Source organism: Macaca thibetana, chromosome 11 (genome assembly GCF_024542745.1).
Source record: "Macaca thibetana thibetana isolate TM-01 chromosome 11, ASM2454274v1, whole genome shotgun sequence".
In the NCBI taxonomy this organism is placed as follows: domain Eukaryota; kingdom Metazoa; phylum Chordata; class Mammalia; order Primates; family Cercopithecidae; genus Macaca; species Macaca thibetana.
The window spans coordinates 44299001-44318189 of NC_065588.1; the positions used below are offsets into that span (position 1 = coordinate 44299001).

Consider the following 19189-nt stretch of genomic DNA (forward strand, 5'->3'; position numbering starts at 1 on the left):
ACACAGACTGGCAAATTGGATAAAGAGTCAAGACCCAGACCCATCAGTGTGCTGTATTCAGGAGACCCATCTCACGTGCACAGACACACATAGGCTCAAAATAAAGGGATGGAGGAAGATCTACCAAGCAAATGGAAAACAAAAAAAGGCAGGGGTTGCAAACCTAGTCTCTGATAAAACAGACTTTAAACCAAAAAAGATCAAAAGAGACAAAGAAGGCCATTACATAATGGTAAAGGGATCAATTCAACAGGAAGAGCTAACTATCCTGAATATATATGCACCCAATACAGGAGCAAGTCCTTAGAGACTTACAAAGAGACTTAGACTCCCATACAATAATAATGGGAGACTTTAACACCCCACTGTCAACATTAGACAGATCCACAACACAGAAAGTTACCAAGGACATCCAGGAATTGAACTCAGCTCTGCACCAAGCAGACCTAACAGACATCTACAGAACTCTCCACCCCACATCAACAGAATATACATTCTTCTCAGCACCACATCACACTTATTCCAAAATTGACCACATAATTGGAAGTAAAGCACTCCTCAGCAAATGTACAAGAACAGAAATTATAACAAACTGTCTCTCAGACCACACTGCAATCAAACTAGAACTCAGGATTAAGAAACTCACTCAAAACCGCTCAACTACATGGAAACTGAACAACCTGCTCCTGAATGACTACTGGTACATAACAAAATGAAGGCAGAAATAAAGATGTTCTTTGAAACCAATGAGAACAAAGATACAACATACCAGAATCTCTGGGACACATTTAAAGCAGTGTGTAGAAGGAAATTTATAGCACTAAATGCCCACAAGAGAAAGCAGGAAAGATCTAAAATTGACACCCTAACATCACAATTAAAAGAACTAGAGAAGCAAGGGCAAACACATTCAAAAGCGATCAGAAGGCAAGAAATAACTAAGATCAGAGCAGAACTGAAGGAGATAGAGACACAAAAAACCCTCCAAAAAATCAATGAATCCAGGAGCTGGTTTTTTGAAAAGATCAACAAAATTGATAGACCGCTAGCAAGCCTAATAAAGAAGAAAAGAGAGAAGAATAAAATAGATGCAATAAAAAATGATAAAGGGGATATCACCACCGACCCCACAGAAATACAAACTACCGTCAGAGAATACTATAAACATCTCTACGCCAATAAACTAGAAAACCTAGAAGAAATGGATAAATTCCTGGACACATACACTCTCCCAAGACTAAACCAGGAAGAAGTTGAATCCCTGAATAGACCAATAACAGGCTCTGAAATTGAGGCAACAATTAATAGCCTACCAACCAAAAAAAAAGTCCATGACCAGACGGATTCACAGCCGAATTCTACTAGAGGTACAAGGAGGAGCTGGTACCATACCTTCTGAAACTATTCCAATCAATAGAAAAGGAGGGAATCCTTCCTAACTCATTTTATGAGGCCAATATCATCCTGATACCAAAGCCTGGCAGAGACACAACAAAAAAAGAGAATTTTAGACCAATGTCCCCAATGAACATCGATGCAAAAATGCTCAATAAAATACTGGCAAACTGAATCCAGCAGCACATCGAAAAGCTTATCCACCATGATCAAGTGGGCTTTATCCCTGGGAGGCAAGGCTAGTTCAACATATGCAAATCAATAAATGTAATCCATCACATAAACAGAACCAACGACAAAGACCACATGATTATCTCAATAGATGCAGAAAAGGCCTTTGATGAAATTCAACAGCCCTTTATGCTAAAAACTATCAATAAATTCGGTATTGATGGAATGTATCTCATAAGAGCTATTTATGACAAACCCACAGCCAGTGTCATACTGAATGGGCAAAAACTGGAAGCATTCCCTTTGAAAACTGGCACAAGACAGGGATGCCCTCTCTCACTACTCCTATTCAACACAGTGTTGGAAGTTCTGGCTAGGGCAATCAGGCAGGAGAGAGAAATAAAGGGTATTCAATTAGGAAAAGAGGAAGTCAAATTGTCCCTGTTTGCAGACGACATGATTGTATATTTAGAAAACCCCATCGTCTTAATCCAAAATCTCCTTCAACTGATAGGCAACTTCAGCAGTCTCAGGATACAAAATCAATGTGCAAAAATCACAAGCATTCTTACACACCAATAACAGACAAACAGAGAGCCAAATCATGAGTGAACTCCCATTCACAATTGCTTCAAAGAGAGTAAAATACCTAGGAATCCAACTTATGAGGAATGTGAAGGACCTCTTCAAGGAGAACTACAAACCACCGCTCAGTGAAATAAAAGAGGGCACAAACAAATGGAAGAACATTCCATGCTTATTGATAGGAAGAATCAGTATCATGAAAATGGCCATACTGCCCAAAGTGATTTATAGATTCAATGCCATCCCCATTAAGCTACCAATGAGTTTCTTCACAGACTTGGAAAAAACTACCTTAAAGTTCATATGGAACCAAAACAGAGCCTGCATTGCCAAGACAATCCTAAGCCAAAAGAACAAAGGTGGAGGCATCACGCTACCTGACTTCAAACTATACTACAAGGCTACAGTAACCAAAACAGCATGGTACTGGTACCAAAACAGAGATATAGACCAATGGAACAGAACGGAGCCCTCAGAAATAATACCACACATCTATGACCATCTAATCTTTGACAAACCTGACAAGAACAAGAAATGGGGAAAGGATTCCCTATTTAATAAATGGTGCTGGGAAAACTGGCTAACCATATGTAGAAAGCTGAAACTGGATCCATTCCTTACACCTTAAACGAAAATTAATTCAAGATTGATTAGAGACTTAAATGTTAGACCTAAAACCGTAAAAACCCTAGAAGAAAACCTAGGTAATACCATTCAGGACATAGGCATGGGCAAGGACTTCATATCTGAAACACCAAAAGCAATGGCAACAAAAGCCAAAATTGACAAATGGGATCTAATGAAACTAAAGAGCTTCTGCACAGCAAAAGAAACTATCATCAGAGTGAACAGACAACCTACAGAATGGGAGAAAATTTTTGCAATCTACTCATCTCACAAAGGGCTAATATCCAGAACCTACAAAGAACTCAAACAAATTTACAAGGAAAAAACAAACAATCCCATCAAAAAGTGGGCAAAGGATATGAACAGACCCTTCTCAAAAGAAGACATTTATGCAGCCAACAGACACATGAAAAAATGCTAGTCATCACTTGCCATCAGAGAAATGCAAATCAAAACCACAATGAGATACCATCTCATACCAGTTAGAATGGTGATCATTAAAAAGTCAGGAAGCAACAGGTGCTGGAGAGGATGTGGAGAAATAGGAACACTTTTACACTGTTGGTGGGACTGTAAACTAGTTCAACCATTGTTGAAAACAGTGTGACGATTCCTCAAGGATCTAGAACTAGAAATACCATTTGACCCAGCCATCCCATTATTGGGTATATACCCAAAGGATTATAAATCATGCTGCTATAAAGACACATGCACATGTATGTTTATTGCGGCACTATTCACAATAGCAAAGACTTGGAATCAACCCAAATGTCCGTCAATGACAGACTGGATTAAGAAAACGTGGCACATACACACCATGGAATACTATGCAGCCATAAAAAAGGATGAGTTCATGTCCTTTGTAGGGACATGGATGCAGCTAGAAACCATCATTCTCAGCAAACTATTGCAAGAACAGAAAACCAAACACCGTCTGTTGTCACTCGTAGGTGGGAAATGAACAATGAGAACACCTGGATGCAGGAAGGGGAACATCACACACCGGGGCCTGTAGTCGGGTTGGGGGAGGTGGGAGGGATAGCATTAGGAGATATACCTAATGTAAATGACAAGTTAATGGGTGCAGCACACCAACATGGCCCATGTATACATATCTAACAAACCTGCATGTTGTGCACATGTACCCTAGAACTTAAAGCATAATACAAAATTAAAAAAAAAAAAAATTAGCCGAGCGTGGTGGTGGGCGCCTGTAGTCCCAGCTACTTGGAAAGCTGAGGCAGGAGAATGGCGTGAACCTGGGAGGCGGAGCTTGCAGTGAGCCGAGATCGTGCCACTGCACTCCAACCTGGGTGACACAGCCAGACTCCGTCTCAAAAAAATAAAAAAAGGAAAGAAAAGAAAAAGTGCCTAAAGGCCTGGCGCGGTGGCTCACACCTGTAATCCCAGCACTTTGGGAGGCCGAGGCGGGCGGATCACCTGAGGTCAGGAGTTCGAGACCAGCCTGACCAACATGGAGAAACCCCGTCTCTACTAAAAATACAAAAAATTAGCCGGGTGTAGTGGCGGGTGCCTGTAATCCCAGCTACTCGGGAGGCTGAGGCAGGAGAATCGCTTGAACCTGGGAGGTGGAGGTTGCAGTGAGCCGAGATTGCGCCATTGCACTCCAGCCTGGGAAACAAGAGCGGGGGGCGGGCGGGGGGGGGGTGTTGAAAAAGTGCCTAGAAACTCACCACATTCCTAATGCTTCTCTGGGTAAAAATACAAAGAAGTGAGGGTTGTTTCCTTTTAATTTCCCCAGATTAGACACTGCAACTGCACTTCCTGGCTCTGTTCTCTTGAGCAAGTGAATTCGCTTCTCTGAGCATCATGGAAGTAATCGGTAAAACAGGGATAGTAGTAATTTACTCATGGGCTTGTTGTGAGCAGTAAATGAAGTAACAAACATGAAACCTCGGCAAGTGCTTTACATGGGAGGCTTAGAGTAAATGTTTATTATTGCTAGTACTACTCTCCTTGGTCTGCATCCGATTTACCCTCCTGCACACACCTGCCATACCGTAAAGAGACAATATCATTTATCTGTTTTTAACTTAGTTGGGTCTCATAAAAATTTTTGTCTTAACAGTTATGTTTGCATGAGTTTGGATTACAGCCGATAGATCTAGGTTGATTGACGAATATCCTGGGATTTAAAGTATAGCATTGAAAACATCTTAATTGTTTTAAAATCAGTTAGGAATAAAAATTAGATTAAGAAACTTTCAATATTACCTGGAAAAAAAAAAAAAAAAAAACTTGGCACAGAGGATAAGTGGCCCCAATTCTTCAGCACAAGTTTTCCCTAAGAAGAACAGGAACTTCTAAATTTATCATAGGTATTGATAGGTATTGGCCTTCTCATTAGTTATCATCTTAAACAAAAAGACAAGTATGATGTAACTGTGGAAAGATTACTATTTGGGAAAAAACTGTCTGCAAGGCCTTTTAAATTTGGTTTGATAAGAAGCTCTAAAGGATCTAACTCAAAGAAATAAGAGGGAAAAGCTGGTCCTTCTCACGTGTGGATAGTGCCTATACTATATTTTGTAGTCAGAAACAGTTTAAAGGGAGTGCAAAAGATGCCTGATTGTATATAGGTGTTTCTGTTTCTTTAAATCTTGCTTGGAATTTTGTAACTTTATTTCTAAATTACCTATCCTGATTCTCCATGATCTTTGTACTTAGGTGTATTAATTAAGGTTTCTAGTTTGTAGGGAAGATGTATTTAAATAGAAAAGTGAGGCTGGGTGTGGTGGTTCACGCCTGTAATCCCAGCACTTTGGGAGGCTGAGGTAGGAGGATCGCTTGAGCCCAGGAGTTCGAGACCAGACTGGGTAATATAGCAAGACCCTATCTCTACAAAAACCTTTAAAAATTTAACCGTGTGTGGTGTTCATGTCTGTTGCCCTAGATACTGGAGAGGCTGAGGCAGGAGGATCGCTTTAGCACAGGAGGTCGAGGCTGCAGTGAGCCGTGATTGTACCACTGTACTCCAGCCTAGGTGATAGAGCAAGACCCTGTCTTAGACAAAAAGAAAGAAATCTTAATTGAAAAAAAAAAAGAAAGAAAGAGAAGTACATGTGCCAGGTTATTCAGACTCAGTCCTTAGTTAAAGCAGAGTTCACCTGTGACAGAGGGTCACAATTGCAGGCAAAGTGCCCAGGAGTGCTGACTTGGCAAATGCAACCTAACTGCAAACATCATGTCATTCTCCTTTTCCACAAGCATCGTAAATATCTTACATGTACTTGTGAACATACTGAATGTATTTTGCTCTTGATGAGGTAATAACTACTGATATTTACTAAATGAGAGCATTTAGGAAATGTTAGTTTCCCCTAATATTAATGCCTTGCATCTGTCCACTTCTGTGTGTTTGTCTTTGGCATTAAAGAGCAGGCAGTACCTTTGTGTAGTACAGATTATGAATGGAGATAACACTCAGTGGTAACACTGGCATGGTTTTCTAGACTGAAAACTAGCAAGTAATGTGATCAGTACTGGGGTAGAGAAGCAGTAAGACGATTTTGAGAAATGTTGGCTGATGTAAGTTCATGCATTTATTAAGAGCCAACTGATGACCACCTTGGTGTCTGGGGCTGCATGGCTTGTAAATTTCCAGTGTGATGTGTCTGTAGACCTGCAAAAGAAGCTACCATTCTCTTCTTTACCCACTTGGAAACATTTCCTATGATTATAGTGCTTACAGCTTCCTCTTTCTCTCTCTCTCTTTCTTTCTTTCTTTCTTTCTTTCTTTCTTTCTTTCTTTCTTTCTTTCTTTCTTTCTTTCTTTTTTCTTTCTTTCTTTCTTTCTTTCTTATTTCTTTCTTCTTTCTTTCTCTCTTTCTTTCTTTCTTTTTGAGATGTGGTCTCACCATGTTGCCCAGACTGGCCTCAAACTGCTGGGCTCCAGTGATCCACCTACCTTGGCCTCCCAAAGTGCTGGGATTACAGGTGTAAGCCACCATGCCCAGCCGGTTCATCTTTCTTTACTCATGGTGAGTTACTCATTAAAGATGTTGCCTTATTGCTGAGATATGTGCAGGGGGTGGAAGGAAGGTTTAGCCTTCCCCAAAGGAGTATGCAATGTGTATCCAGCAGTAGGATGTGGTGAGTGTAAGTGAGAAAGTAGGAAAAAAGCAATTTTATTATCATCCTTTCCAGAAAAGTACTAAAGAACACCTACCTTGTGTATTGTACTAGAGATACATATTTATGTAATATTCTATTTCTATTCTATTTGAGTGGCTTATACATTCTTGCAAACCTCATGGACATGAAGGAGTGGAAAGAACACTGGCCTGGGAGTCAGGAAACCTACATTTTACACCTAACCATGTGTCTAACATGTTGTGTGATTTCAATCAAATTGCTGTACTCTGTGGGCTTAGATGCTTCAGTGGTGAAATGAGGTGGCCACACATGGCTCTGTGATGGTTCCCGTTCCAGTTTCTTTTCCACTACCGCTTTTTCCTAGCAGAACAATGACTTATCAATTAACTCTGAAAATCAATTGCTGTGAAGCTAAAACAAGAGTGCACCTAGCTGAAGGTTTAACTTACCCACCCGGTGTGGCTAAGGCAGATGGAAACTCCCTCTGCTTCTGGGACCCAGCACCCCAATCCCAGCTCTGCCTCCTGTGTCTGTGACAGCTGCCCAAGGAAAGACAGAGCAGCTATGCAGGAATAGGAAGCAGGCAATCTCCAGGAACTTCCCTTTCCCCAAGGCCCAGGAAAAATGCCCAGAGAGAGAATATATCCAGATTTGTCTCCTCTGAATTGGGCTTGAAAGATGAAAGGTCCTGTTAGGTAAACTTGAGCATCTCAGCCCATCTCCCAGGCTAAATGACTAATGATGGACAGATGCTCTGACAGAGGCCACCTGGAGCCGTGCTTTTTTTTGTTTTTTTGTCATGAACCATGGGCCAACCAGGGATAGAGGAAGCATTCCTATTGCAACCTGATCATTGACCTCTTCCAAGCTGACATGTCCACTGAACCACTGGATGCAACTCCATAAGACTGCTCATTGATGCCCAAGTAGACATTAATCAGTCAGTGTTTATATGGTGGTAGTCTTTGGACAAAGACACAAGTACCCTAACTAAAGCAAGCATTAACTGAGCACCTATTACATTTCTAGTTCACAGACACAACATGGGGAGTATAAGGGACTGTTTCATAGTCCCTGCCACCAAGGAAGCTTCAATCCGCATTTCAAGAGATGGCAACTTGAACAGAAGTTTAGAGACAAGGAGATGCTCTAAGACATCACTGCCCCAAAGAACTTTCTGTGATGATGGAGAGTCTCTCTGTGCCATCCATTATGGTAGCTACTAGCCACATGTGGTGACTGAGCACATAAATGTGGCTAACACAGTGAAGGAACTGAATTTCTAAAGTTTAAGTTGTTTTAAATTTTAATTAAGCAGCAACATGTGTGACTGTTAGCTACCATGTTGGACAATGCAGTGTGCTCTTGCTGCTTGAAGTGTGTTCTGCAGACCAGCAGCATCTCATCACCTGGGAGCTTGTTAGAAGTACAGAAGTTTGGCTGGGTGCAGTGCTTTATGCCTGTAATCCCAGCACTTTGGAGGGCTGAGGTGGGCAGATGACGAGGTCAGGAGTTTGAGACCGGCCTGACCAACATGGTGAAACCCCATCTCTACTAAAAACACAAAGATTAACTGGGTGTGGTGGCATGCACCTGTAATCCCATAGGAGGAAGGGAACACAGCAGAGGTGCCCTGCCTATATCCCGGGACCCAACCAGTGCCGCCCTCTTGCCTCATCCCAAATGGGCAACTCACAAGGCTGAGGCTAGAGAATCACTTGAACCCGGGAGGTGGAGGTTGCAGTGAGGCGAGATTGCGCCACTGCACTCCAACCTGGGTGACAGAGTGAGACTCCGTCTCAAAAAAAAAAAAAAAAAAGAAAAGAAAAGTACAGAAGTTCAGGTCCCACCCCAGACCTGCTGAATCAGAATTTTCATGTTAACAAGATCCTGAGGTCATTTGTTTACATGTGAAGGTTTCAGCACTGGTCCGGGTGGGGCAGTAGTTCTCGGTCTTGACTGCATATTGGGATCACTTGGGGAGCTTTTTAAAATCCCAATGTTGTGACTGCACCCCAGAACTATTAAACCAGAATTTTTTTTTGGTGGGGGGACCCTGGTCAGTGTTTTTTAAGCCCCCCACGTGATTCCAATTTGTGCCTAAGGTTGAGAACCGCTGCTCTCAGGCTGTGCAGCCAGCCAAGGGCACACTCAGATGGTAAGTCCATGTGAGGGCCAACAACTCACTTCTCAGCCTCTAAATTCACTTGTTGGACCCAGCTAGCTGGGAAGCCAAAGGGACTTATTCATCCTCAGCAAGTGTAAGAATTGGCTAGGGCTTATGTTTGTTTCCAATATCTAAGTGAGATGTTCATTAGTTTTTGACAAAACATGTCTAAATACCACACCACTGAAGGGTACAGAAGCAGCCTGCATGACTGAAGGCTGGGAAGAGTTGATTCACTTCCTCACTCGGGGACCTGGATAACCCTGGCATCCCGGAGCAGTCCCGATGAAGGGAGCCATTCTTCCTGTCCAGGGTGGAGGCCACTGTTTTTTCCAATGTCACTTGTCTTCAACTGCCCTCCTGCAGCTCGGCAAGAATGCGAGGGGCACTGGGGCCAAAGAGAAGAGGTGGGTTTTCCTGAAGAGCGGGATTCTCTCATCCTGTTGATCTGAACAGGACATCAGAGGCCCCAGCCACTTTCTAGTGATGAATGACATTTGCAGAGATGAAGCTTCGTCTCTGAGCTGGTAAGGATTTGGGAAAAGCAGTCTGAAACCCGCCTTTCAGGAAATGGGTGCCACGAGCAGCAAGGCTGCCCCAAGGGGTGGAGCTGCAGCCCCATGTGGAACATGGGTTTGAAGCCTCACTGAGAAATGTTATCCTTGACTTGGGTGATGGGGAGGTGCAAGTTATTCACTTTGGAAATGGAATTCCCTAACTATATGATTATTAGCTACTTTGTCTCAACATGTCCACAGAATGTCCTAACCTTTGTATTCACAGCTGTTCTCATGCATTCATTCTATGGGGGCCTTAGAGGACTCGGTCAAGACAATGGTGCCCTCGTGAAGGTTACAAGAGAGCAAGCCGTGCTGCTTTGCCCATCTTGGGATGAGGCAAGAGGGCGGCACTGGTTGGGTCCCAGGATATCAGGCAGGGCACCTCTGCTGTGCTCCCTTCCTCCTATGGAGTACCACGCTTCTCTCAGATATCCTTAGAAAGCTGTGTTAGCCAACAGGTCGCTGGGCCACAAGCCACATGTGAATGAGGCTCTCCCTGTCCCCTGACTAGGTCTGAGCACAGTTCCAGGGGAGAAAGAGGGAGGAGGCTCCGGAGCATTGTCCCCCTCCTGTCGCTGGTAGGTGAGCTTGTGTCCAGTGGAAACAAAGAGAAAGCTGGCCAAATGTTGTTATCTCCCCCAGCTGCCTGGACTCTATTGCCATCCCTTGTCCCCATGAAGACTCCCCGTCACCCCACCCGCACTATTGTCTGGGCTGTACAATTAGCACTTTGTTAAATGTTCTCTCATTCTTCAGTGGCACCTCATTACTGAGCCATAAAACAACGGGGCCCAGCAGGTTCCTGGGCGGTCAAATGGTCCAACCCTCTTGACTTAGAGATGCGGAAAATGAGGCCTTGGGGACAATGCTGTGTCCAGCCATAATGGAGCCACAGCAAAAGGAAGAAGCAGTAATATTGATCCTATATTTATTTAAATGTCGGGTATTTTGTTCATTATAGATTTTTGCATTAATTTTTATTTTTAAAATGTTGCATTAAACTAGTCTGTATCTTGATGACTGAGTTTTTTGGTGCCTCTTAAAGTGTTGCATCCTGGGCCTGGCCCTGACAGGGAGAATAGGGAGTTGCCCAAGGTGACACTAGTTTTGATCAAGAGGTTAAAAGAGAGCTTGGGTCTTCCAACTTGTCCACTTCCTTCTTCTCTGTCAGCTTCAAGTACAAAGTCCTGTTTCTCCAAACAAGTAGAGAGCTCCAGCAGGCAGGGTGGTGAACTTGTGGAATAATAACACTTTCACATGGTTTTTGCCTAGCCAAAGAAGCAACTGTATTTGAAAATTCCAGAAACTGCAGATTTATTCCTTAAATAAGGCACTATTGTTGAGATAGTATCAAAATATTGATACTGCAGTGAGATAAGAGATCTAGGAAAACGTCAAAATGTGGACCAGTGCCCCAGCTCAATCCTCTCTCACCTGCACTGCTTCGGAAACCCTTTACTTTCCTTCCAAATCCAGCTGACATCCTTCCAAAGAGTTTTGTGTCTCTGATCAGGCTTCACTACACTTGTGCTTCTCCCACTCACCTGGTGCTCAGGGCGTAGAACACAGCCCCAGGTACACAGAGGGTGAACAATCTTCAACAACTGGGCACCAAGGATCCTGCTCCTTTTTCTTTGTAATGGCTGCATGACATGGTCTTCTGTATGGATGTACAAGTTGTCTATTGATGGACTTTCGGTTGCTTCTTTTTGTTCTCTCTCTTTCTTGTTCTCTCTTTTCTTATCTTTTTTGGCCCCCTTTTTCTCCAGGGTTCTCTACTGCAGAGTCATGTAATTCCCACACAGTTTTCTCAGAGCAAGTACATGTTCCCTGCCCAACATCAGCGCTGTTGCCATTCACGTCCTGTATCTATGGGGACGACCATGCTCCTTTGGAGGAAAGGCTTGGAACTTACCAACTTATGGAAACTTACGGAAATCATCATTTGGTATTGAGATTTTGCAGGGAACACACTCCTTAAAAATCTCTGTGAGTGTGGCTGTTAAGAATCCCATAAAGAGGGAGAAAGGTAGGAAGTGAGTGAAGCGAGGCTCAGCTGCCACCAAGAACTAAGCGGGGTCCACTTTGCGTCTGCTGCAAAGAAAGGAACGGACATTTGGCCTGTCTCCTCTTCCTTTATTGTGTCATAGTCTTTCCTTTACTCTTCTCTTTTTAAAACAAGAAAATCATAATTTTAATATTATTTTTAAAATAGACATACATTCACACAATTCAAAATTCCAGTAGTTGACCAGACACAGTGGCTCATGCCTGTAATCCCAGCACTTTGGGAGACTGAGGCAGGAGGGTCACTTGAGGCCAGGAGTTCAAGTCAAGCCTGGGTAGCATAGTGCAGACCCCATCTCTACAGAAAAAATTTTAAAATTAGCCGAGTGTGGTGACACACATCTGTAGTCCCAGCTACTTGGGAGGCTGAGGTGGGAGGATCACTTGAGCCCGGGAGATTGAGACTGCAGCAAGCTGTGATCACACCCCTGCACTCCAACCTGGGCAACAGAGTGAGACCCTGTCTCAATAAATAAAATAAATAAATAAAATTCCAAAGGTACAAAAGGTGAAGTCTCCTCTGCTTCCACTCATTCCCCTCCCCATAGGGGACCAATATTACTAGTTCTCAGGTCTCCTTCCAGAGAGATTCCAAGCATATGCAAGCAACTGTGTTTAAAAATCATCCCTCACTCCCGTCTCAAATGGTAAAAATCACCCCTCTCCTCTCCTGGCACAAATGGTACTCCACACACTGGTCTGCACAGGACTTTTTCACTTTCTGTGTCCTGGAAAGATTCCACACCCACACGTTTTTGAAGTCGTCATTATTTTAAGATTGCTTAATATTCCATTGTACAGATATACCACAATTAATTTAACCAGTCCCCTTCTGATGGACATTTGGGTTATCTCTAGCCTTTTGCTGAGATAACGCTGCAGTAAATATTTGTGTATATGTCATTTTGCACATGCACATTTATGTGTTGGATAATTTCCTAGAAGCAGAATTGCTGGGTCAAAATTGAAGTATATTTAAAAAAATTTTACAGATATTGTTAAATTCCCTTTAACACTGCATGCGCCATTCCCATCAACAATGTACGCCAATGCCTATTTCACCAAACCTTTGCCAGCTACCACTGTCATGGTTTACAGAGGAAAAATCTCACCACCATAGCCACTCCTTGTATAGAAATCAGTTCTTTTGGTCTTTGCCAATCTGAAAAGTGAAAAATGCTACCTCAGTGTGGTTTTAATTTGTATTTTCTTTTTCTTTCTTTCTTTCTTTCTTTCTTTCTTTCTTTCTTTCTTTCTTTCTTTCTTTCTTTCTTTCTTTCTTTCTTTCTTCCTTCCTTCCTTCCTTCCTTCCTTCCTTCCTTCCTTCCTTTTTTTGTATTGGTTTTGTTTCATTTTCTGGGAACTGTTGGTTCATATGCTTTGCTTGCTTTTCTATTCAACTGTTGTTCTCTTTCTTATTTGATTTACGTGAGATCTTTATATAGACAACATTACCTCTTGCCTATAATAAGAGTTGCAAGTAATTCTTGATGATTTTCATTTCGATTTTTTTTTTTTTTTTTTTTTTTTTTTTTTGAGACAGAGTCTCACTCTTGTTGCCCAGACTGGAGTGCAGTGGCACAATCTCGGCTCACTGCAACCTCTACCTCCCAGGATCAAGCGAATCTCCTGCCTCAGCCTCCTGAGTAGCTGGGACTACAGGCTGCACCACCATGACCGGCTAGTTTTTGTATTTTTAGTAGAGACGGGGTTTTACCATGTTGGCCAGGCTGGTCTTGAACTCCTGACCTCAAGTGATCCGCCTGCCTCAGCCTCCCAAAGTGCTGGGATTACAGGCATGAGACACTGTGCCTGGCCTCATTTTGGCTTTTGACTTTGTTTATGATGATTCTTTTTGTTTGCCATGCAAACACTTTTTATTTTTATATGGTCAAATTTATTGTTATTTTATTTTATGGTTTCTGGTTTCATTCATAGATTTTAATTTTTTTCTCCTGGCTCCTTTGAGTTCTTTTAGGGTTAAATTTTTACATTTAAATTTTTGATCCACATACAATTGATCTCATTTTAAGGTATGAGATATACATCTGAATTTACTGTTTCTTCTCCCAAATGTCTGTCCAGTTGTGCTGGGACATTTATTGAAAAGTCTATTTTGGCTGGGTACAGTGGCTCACATGTGTAATCCCAGCACTTTGGAAGCCCAAGGCAGGCAGGTGTCTTGAGGTCAGGAGTTCGAGACCAGCCTGGCCAACATGGCGAAACCCTGTCTCTACTAAAAATACAAAAATTAGCCCGGCATGGAGACACGCCCCTGTAATCCCAGCTACTTGGGAGGCTGAGCCATGAGAATTGCTTGAACCCAGGAGGCAGAGGTCGTGGTGAGCCGAGATCATTCCACTGCACTCGAGCCTGGGAGACAGCAAGAAAAGTCTATCTTTCCTAACTGGTTGAAATGCCATCCTCGCTCCACTATAAATTCCAGAGTTTGTCTGTGCCCATCTCAGTACTTCTGTGTCCCCTGACGTGTGTATCCAAGCACCAGCACCACAGTCCCTTTTTTTTTTTTTTTTGGCTCCATGCAACTTGACTACAGGTCCTTGGGTCTGCAGACATGGAGATTTGCTGACCCCAAGGTGGGATGAGGAGGTAGGGGAAATAGCAAAAGAGTTGGATATGAAGATCAGAAAGCTTCTGGGCTCTCTCCAAATAACCTCTAGCATCTAAAACGGCTTTGCTCCTATACATTCTCTCAAAATAAAACAAAAAGAGAACAAAGAAGTCCGTTTCCTTATTAAACAGCTATTTGTCGAGCCTGAAAGAGCCCCCTAGTCTAACCCTGTGCCTGCTGCTGACCCTCTCCTGGAGTACCTTCTAAGGTTGTTTCAGGAGCTTAAGAAGGCCCTGAGTGTGGCTTTGATCGCCATATTGGAAATGCTTCCCTCACTGGCTCCCTGGGCTCCAAGCCCAGTACTTGACAGTTGCCTGTAAACTGAGCAGGTCTTTATCTCAAAGACATTACAATGGACCATAAACAAACACATTAACAACCACTCAGAGACCTAACTAACGCTGGCCAATAAACAAACCACCAGGAAAGCTTATTCAGAAATGGTTCCTCCTTCCTGTAGCCCCTGAGGGCAGATCCCGGAGTCCCTGCTTCCTCAGCCTGCAGGCTGCTTGCTGCTTTCCAAGGGCTCCCCAGCCCTCCCGGCAGGAATGTAATCATCTGCCCTGAGTGCCCTGCCTCCTCTCACCTTTACCCACAATAACCCAGCATGGTCGCAATGCACTCAGTGCATACCTATTGCAAATAAAACAAGAAAGTAAATCTCCTTCAAAGGAACAGCTAATAGCTTCAGGCTACCAAAAGGAATGTGTTCCATGGGAGCTAGTGATTATCCTATATACCAAAGTTTTAAATTTAAGGTCTTTGGATGAGCTTCAGGGGTTCCCTGAACCCCTACAATGATTTGCAAAATGTATATGTAGACTTATGAAGGGCATTTTTTCCCTAAGATATGGGGAAGGAGATTCCCTGTATCATCAGAGTTCAATATCAAATATTTTTAAAATCTAGATATTTATGGATAAAAGGATATGATGTCTAGAATTTGTTTCAAAACATTTCAGTTGGAGGACAAAGAGTGGGTGAAGTAGGTGCAGTTATGGATTAAACAAGATTGGCCATTAGTTGATAGTTATTAAAGCTAGTGATGAGTGCTTGGGAATTTATATTATTCTGTCATGAAAGAAGTGGAAGGAAGGAAGAAGAAAGGGAGGGAGGGAGGGAGGGAGGAAACCTTTGCTACAGACTACGCTGAAAGAACCAGACCATAGTATACATCTGCTATTCTCATAGTTCTAGCTTTATAGGAACAACTGCCCAGTGGCTTGCCTGATCAGTGTTTGAAAGCCTGGAAAATTTGAGGGTGCAGAGCCATGTTCTTCTCACTCTCACCCCTGCTCTCTATCCTCAGCATCACCCAGAGGGAGGGACTAGAATCCCTGAGGCCATCTTGGTTCATCTGCACCGTCTCTCCTACACCTCTTCACCCTTCCCCTCCCCACTTCACTCCAGGCTGCAAAGGGGCAAGGAGGTGGTCATCCAAGGCCCTGGCTCTCCATCCAGACCCCAGACAGGTAGAGCCCCTATTGCCTGAGCAAGCTCACGCAGGAGGGGGCTGGGGTTGCACTATTTGGATGTTCTTGGAGTAGAAAATTCACAAATTCCAAGCTCTGCTCCCAAAGCAAACCTCCCCAGCTCAGGTGGCTGCATCCTTCTCCTCCCCTCCACCCAGTTCCCTGGGTCGCCAAGCGGAGGCTTTGAAAACCAGCTTGTGTTTGGTTTGTGAAAGCACCAATGTTTGCAATGTTTGCCCAGCAGAGAAGGAGCATATTTTCTCCCTTCCAAATGCAAACTCAAAAGATGCTCCACAGTTTTTCTTCAGACTTTCCACAGGAAACATAAATAAGAAAGAAAAATGACTTTAGGTGCTGAGACCTGAAATGGAATTTCAACCCTGAAGGAACTGCCTGTAACAAGCACTCTCTGTCCTTCAGTGAAGGCTTTGAGAGCCTGGGTGCACGTTCCTTTCCTCTGAGCAGCCTTCACAGACGAGGCAAGGGGAGGAGCTGAACCAGTTCTTAGGCCTGACTCCCAGCTAGGTCTTCAGTCCCACACAATGAATGGCTGGTGATTGGCACAGCAGCTGAGATTCCCTGGCTACAGTGTTCTTTTTTATCTTTCTTGATTGTGTTAGGGTAGAACAAATGAGAGTGCTCCAACCCGAGAGGCCCAGCCACACTGCAAGCCAGATGCACAATCAGAGTGTGAAGTGTAGACACGCCCCCCTGGAACCCAAGGCCACAATTTGCCACCTGCTCTGCCCTTGTCTCCATCTCGGAAGAAGGACGTCCCTGATCTGTGGCCTCTGTCCTCATGGATCTCATAATTATCAGACAAACACAACCAAAGAGAGGCTGGAAGGCAGTGCTTCAGCATCACACATATATGCATTGGTGGCCCAGAGTTCTGAATAATCTTAATGGACAGATAATTGGAGCACTTCTTGCTCACAGCTTAGAGCCACTAAATGACTGCTTCCAGGTTAGGAGTTTGCAGAATATTTACACACCCATGGAACCCTACAAAAGGCTCCAGACCCAAGAAATACAGGGTTGAAGTCAAGGGTTGAGTGTTTACATTTCAAGGTCACCATTTCTGTCTCCTGACATCTGAGAACTCTTCTTCTTCTTCTCCTTCTCCTTCTTCTTCTTCTTCTTCCTCCTCCTTCTCCTCCTCCTCTCCTTCTCCCTCTCCCTCTCCTCCTCCCCCTCCCCCCTCCCCTCCTCCTCTCCTCCTCCTCTCTCTCCTCCTCCTCCTCCTCCTCCCCTCCCCCTCCCCCTCCCCCTCCTCTCCTCCTCCTCTCCTCCTCCTCCTCCTCCTCCCTCCTCCTCCTCCTCCTCCCCCTCCTCCTCCTCTTCTCCTTCTCTTCTTCTTCTTCTTCTTCTTCTTCTTCTTCTTCTTCTTCTTCTTCTTCCCCTCCTCCTCCTCCTCTTTCTTCTTCTTTTGAGACAGAGTCTCACCATGTCGTCCAGGCTGGAGTGCAGTGGCATGATATTGGCTCACTCTAACCTCTACTTCCCGGGTTCAAGTGATTCTCTTGCCTCAGCCTCCTGAGTAGCTGGGATTACAGGCACCCACCACCACACCTGGCAAATTTTGTATTTTTGGCAGAGACGGGGTTTCACCACGTTGACCAGGCTGGTCTCGAACTCCTGGTCTCAAGTGATCTGCCCACCTCAGCCTCCCAAAGAGCTGGGATTACAGGCCTGAGCCACCGCACCTCGCCCAAGAACCTTTCTTCTTAAGGTGTTTTCCTTTCCCATAGCATTCTATCTTTGGATAGGCCCAATAAGGCCATTGAGCATCTGCCCTTTTTACAAAACATATTATCAATCCTTACAGCCCATATGTTTAGTGAAAAGTCAACTAAACAAAGCAAGGGACTCCACTAGAAGGTGCTTGTGAGAAGTTTACCATTCCATCTAGGACTTCACTTTGATGTGCCAAATTCTGAGAAAGGGTATCTGAATGTGTTTATCTGAAGCCAGGGCCAATAATCCAAATGGCTTTCAAATGGCTACAAAGGTTCCTCAGCATTCGATTAATCAGTCCCATCACAGACAAGTCAACTGACCTGCAGACCCATGTGCTGTACTCATGGGTGTTGCTGGTTCTGGCAGGCGTGATCTGGGAGGAGGTATTTCCCGGAGGTGTTTCTGAAGGGAGAGGCACTAGCTGAAGTTGGCTCTGAGATGCAATACGGATGAGGAAAGGGAAGGTGGAGTGCTGATGCTGACAAGGGGAGGAAGAAGAGGGGTAGAGGTTACCAGTGCTCAGAGCATGGGTTTTGGAGGCACACAGATCTGTGCCCAAAGGGCTATCGATGCTCTTCCACTTCATTGCTGAGCAACCTGATGTGTTCATACGTTCCCTGATACGTAAAAGGGGCACAATACTCACATATACCTTATAAAGTGCCTGCAAGCACTAAGACAAAATGTAGAGAGAGCTTAGTGCAGTGCCGGACTCAGTCAACAAACAGCAAATGGAAGCTGTTCTCATTACAGTAAAAAGGAAGACAGAGGAGGACAAAGGGGAGATGGGGAGGGGGTGCCATGGGAGGCTGTGGGTGGGGTGCAGAGGCCAACACTGCAGACAGCAGCCCCTCACCCAGCTCCATTTCTGGGCACCTGGGACAACACAGCTCTCCGTCCAGACAGGCTGCTCAGATGTTTATTAAGAAACCACCCATAAAAGTTATTGGAAACTTTACATTTGCAGCACGGTCTCTGCACACTGCTGAGCTGCCACAGCTCTCAACAAGGCCTCATTCATGGCCCCAGGCAGCTCACTTGCCTGCCCCTACCCCCTGGGTCTCAAGCCCACCAGGGTGCCCCCCAGCCCCCGCCCCCAGCCCAAGCCCGGCCTCCTTTCCTCCCTTGGCTCTGAGTGATTTTCTGATTTGCCTTTTCCAAGTGTGAAATCTTTGAATGAAGTCACTTCAACTGGAGAGCAACATCACAAGGCAATGTTTCCTAAGTGCAAAGGTCCCTGGGTGATTTTAGGTAGAACTTGGATGAAAGTTTTGCATTCTAATAGTGTTATATATAGTATCTGTATTTTAATGTACATGTATATGTATTTTGGCAGAGACCAAACCTGTAAAATATATTTATTTTAATAAGTATTGGAGGAAAAGGTAGAATATCAATCCCATGTTACAGAGTTTTCATTTCAAATAAACTTGAGTAAAGTAAAAGAGAATGAGAAAGTTGACTTAAGGAAACCATAAAAACAGTCATAGTCTAGGTGACCCTCAGATCTGGCAAATCCATCCAGGAACACTGCATGTGATCTCAGCCCTCACCTAGAGCTGTCTGGACACAGCAGTCTGATGGACACAATTTTGATCTACACAGGGAGGTCCTGTCCCAGGCTGGTCAGAGAGAGGACCCGCTCCTTATCCAGAGA

The 19189-nt window shown here is 44.1% G+C and overlaps 1 long non-coding RNA gene across 1 annotated transcript; it reads right to left on the minus strand.

The window, feature by feature from the left end:
* Window positions 1-12440: 12440 nt before the first annotated feature.
* Window positions 12441-18398, minus strand: LOC126930215 (uncharacterized). The gene is made up of 2 exons (XR_007717485.1): window positions 17853-18398; window positions 12441-12850 (listed from the first exon to the last, which is right to left on the minus strand). It is a non-coding gene; the product is annotated as an uncharacterized LOC126930215 (long non-coding RNA).
* Between the last annotated feature and the right edge of the window lie 791 nt (window positions 18399-19189).